The sequence below is a fragment of the Tachyglossus aculeatus genome, chromosome X4 (genome assembly GCF_015852505.1).
Source record: "Tachyglossus aculeatus isolate mTacAcu1 chromosome X4, mTacAcu1.pri, whole genome shotgun sequence".
Taxonomy (NCBI): Eukaryota; Metazoa; Chordata; class Mammalia; order Monotremata; family Tachyglossidae; genus Tachyglossus; species Tachyglossus aculeatus.
The window spans coordinates 30,360,999-30,365,123 of NC_052098.1; positions in this window are offsets into that span (position 1 = coordinate 30,360,999).

Consider the following 4,125-nt stretch of genomic DNA (forward strand, 5'->3'; position numbering starts at 1 on the left):
TTCTTGATTTGTTTGGAAAATCAACTTTCCACTGAATTAATGTGGCCATTATCTTCTTGAGGGAGCAGCAGGTGAACTACATGTGATCATGTTTCTTTGAATTTCTGTCACTGGCAGGACTTTTTATAAGGGATAACGCACCTGCTAGATAGAAATAGGCTGTTAATCAGGCAGTCAAATTGAAACCAGTGGGGGTAATTTTTTTCCACTCAAGTGATACTGCATTTATTCATTTCTTTAAGATAGAGGGAGATGTTTTTTGGAGTGAATAATCCAACCTACTTGTAATGAGTCTCATGAAGGATAATTTAAGGGTAAGGAAATAGTGTTCACATTTACTCTTTATTTGGTATCAGGAGAGTTGGCTTTATTTCATTTGATCACTTGAAATATAGTTAGCTTTTGAACAATAAATACCATTAGCCTCCAAAAATCTAGGCACGAGTGGCAGTACATCTTTGCTGAAGGCAATTTAAAATCTCGGGTGTGAACTGATCAAATTAAATAAAGCTTCTGTGCTGTCAAGGTTCAGAATGTACTGATATGCCAACAATTCATTTATTCTTCAGCTCTGTATTTAGCTTTTAAGGCAGGCAAGGTCAGCTGTATCTGATCTGGCATCTATCTTGTACGAAGCGCAACTATTTCGTCTTCCCTCCATTCTTCCACCAGATGGCATTCTTTGTCTAACAAAGCTCCACACAGTTCTTGCCACAGTTCTCTTACTATTCTTTGGCTTATTTGCTTGGATTTTGCTTTTATTTTAAATAAACAGTTTCACTTGCACAACCTTTCCTTCATCTTTGGAGAGGAAACCAGAATTTCCAAAACCTAAATGAACATTCCTTGCCCAATCTAGCTAAATGGCAGGTGTCCAAATGAAGAAAACTGGAGCTCAGATGAAATCGAGGAAGACTGACAACAATGTGTAGAACATTTCTCAATCTCTAGAAATCAAAATCCATGAAATCATGAATGCATCTGCTCCACTCACTAGTCAAGAGGCGTGCCGTTTTCTGAATCACCACTGCCAACAGCTCAGGCCTGAACGCCTGGCCATGACCACTCTGCCTCTAACATTAGAGAGATTCCATGATATCAATCTGGCTGACAATTTTATTGATGATGCATGAAGCTAAACAAAGCCTAGCTCACTGTTCCATAACTATATTGGTTCTGCAGCACTAAAGGCAGTAAGAATGAGTTGAATAAATCAGTAAATTCTGGAGTCTGGCTAAACCCACAGAGACAGAGAGAGAATTGAGGTCCCTAGGGAGAACCTTACATAATATAGACTGCTGACAGGTGGATGGTGGGGCTGACTGTACTGAGCCCCAAGAATCTTCTGGGTCATTTTGCTTCTGGTTCAACCTCAGGGCCACAAAGGTCAGATTTTGGTGGTAATGGGAATTGGTCCTTAAGTGGCCTTTTGAAAAGAGCAAAGGCCTGGGAGTTGGGGGACCTGGGTTCTAATCCCGGTTCCACTACATCTGCTGTGTGACCTTGGGTAAGTTGCTTCCCTTCTCTGTGTCTGTTACTTCTTCTGTAAAATGGGGATTAAGACTGTGAGCCTCACATGAGACTGTGTCCAGCCTGATTAGCTTGTATCTATTCCAGCACTTAGTACGGTGCCTGGCACATAGTACACGCTTAACAGACACCATTAAAAAAAAGCAACATAGAACTGAAGATGTTGATCCTTGCAGAATCTAAAACTAATTCAAACTAAGACCCATTCTATCATTTCTCCTGAAGGTTGTTTTTATTAGACTCGAGCTTATTAAATTCTGGAAAACATGTCTCCAAGTTTTATTCAAATGCACACATTTTAGTTGCCTGTTTCCCCTTTATCTTCTATTAACCACTGGGGCCCACAAAAGCCAAAATGTCTATTCAACCTCTTTAAGGATGATAGTTTACTTCTTTGTAGCTTTCCAGTTCAGATCTGAGGTGAGTGGAAATAGGAAAATGCTGAGCTCAATGGCACTTTGTACCCAGGCTCCAAAAAATCACTAGAGGGTAGTCCAGAAGCAGGATCAACTGGGACTGGGCCAGACCTAGTTAAGGCCACTGGGGACTGTAAGAGAATCTCCTAAAATCCATTCAGGTCAAGACCCATATCCTTCTCTTCATTTGCTGTTGCTCATATTAATTTTTTTATGGTATTTGTCAAGCACTTACTATGTGCCAGGCACTCTACTAAGCAGTGGGGTAGATACAAGATAATTTGGTTGGACACAGTCCATGTCTCAAACAGGGATCACAGTCTTAATCCTCAATTTACAGATGAGGGACCCGAGACACAGAGAAGTGAAGTGACTTACCCAAGCTCACACAGCAGACAAGTGGCAGAGTTTGGATTAGAACCCAGGTCCTTCTGACTCCCAAGCTCATGCTCTATCCACTAGGCAATACATCTCACAATCAGCTTTCTCTCCTTTCTTGATGATGATGAGTATGGTGGTACCTTCTAATCAATCAATCAATCAATCGTATTTATTGAGCACTTACTTTGTGTAGAGCACTGTACTAAGTGCTTGGGAAGTGCAAGTTGGCAAGGTATAGCGACAGTCCCCACCCAACAGTGGGCTCACAGTCTAGAAGGGGGAGACAGAGAACAAAACCAAACATATTAACAAAATGAAATAAATAGAATAGATATGTACAAGTAAAATAAATAAATAGAGTAATAAATATGTACAAACATATATACATATATACAGGTGCTGTGGGGAAGGGAAGGAGGTAAGATGGGGGGATGGAGAGGGAGATGAGGGGGAGAGGAAGGAGGGGGCTCAGTCTGGAAAGGCCTCCTGGAGGAGGTGAGCTCTCAGCAGGGCCTTGAAGGGAGGAAGAGAGCTACCTTGGCGGATGGGCAGAGGGAGGGCATTCCAGGCCAAGGGAATGACGTGGGCCGGGGGTCGACAGCGGGACAGGCGATTCTAGACTGTGAGCTCACTGTTGGGTAGGGACCGTCTCTATATATTGCCAACTTGTACTTCCCAAGCGCTTAGTACAGTGCTCTGCACACAGTAAGCACTCAATAAATATGATTGATACCTTGGATGTCCTGTCAGTCTTTAACATGTTGAAAGAAGAGTACTAAATGCTTGGGTGAATGCAGTAGGAAAGGTACAATCCCAGCCCACAAGGAATTTATAATCTAGAGGAGAAGACAGGCATTGACTAATGTACAGATAGGAGGACAGTGTTCAAATATAGGGTGTATACAAAAATATTGGCAAAAGTGCAATGGGAAATAGTGAGTGCTAAAGTGTTGAGACAAGAGTGGGGAGGATGTGATGTAGGAAGAGGCAAAATTGATCTGTAAAGTCTACTGGAGTAGATGGGGTTCAATTGCGTTTTGAAGATGGGAAGAGCTGAGGTCTTGTAGATTTGAAAGAAGAAGGTGTTCCAGGCAGAGGAAGTAGGGGTGAGCCAGGGATTGGAGGTGGGAGAGGCAAGAATAAGGCACTGTGGGAATCAATCAATCAATCAGTTGTATTTATTGAGCGCTTACTGTGTGCAGAACACTGTACTAAGTGCTTGGGAAGTACAAGTTGGCAACATATAGCGACAGTCCCTACCCAACAGTGGGCTCACAGTCTAGAAGGGGGAGAAAAAGAACAAAACCAAACATATTAACAAAATAAAATAAATAGAATAGATATGTACAAGTAAAATAAATAAGTAGAGTAGTAAATATGTACAAACATATATACATATATACAGGTGCTGTGGGGAAGGGAAGGAGGTAAGACGGGGGGATGGGGAGGGGGACGAGGGGGAGAGGAAGGAAGGGGCTCAGTCTGGGAAGGCCTTCTGGAGGAGGTGAGTTCTCAGTAGGGCTTTGAAGGGAGGAAGAGAGCTAGCTTGGCGGATGGGCAGAGGGAGGGCATTCCAGGCCTGGGGGATGACGTGGGCCGGGGGTCGACGGCGGGACAGGCGAGAACGAGGCACGGTGAGGAGATGAGCGGCAGAGGAGCAGAGGGTGTGGGCTGGGCTGTAGAAGGAGAGAAGGGAGGTGAGGTAGGAGGGGGCGAGGTGATGGAGAGCCTTGAAGCCCAGGGTGAGGAGTTTCTGCCTGATGCGCAGATTGATTGGTAGCCACTGGAGGTTTTTGAG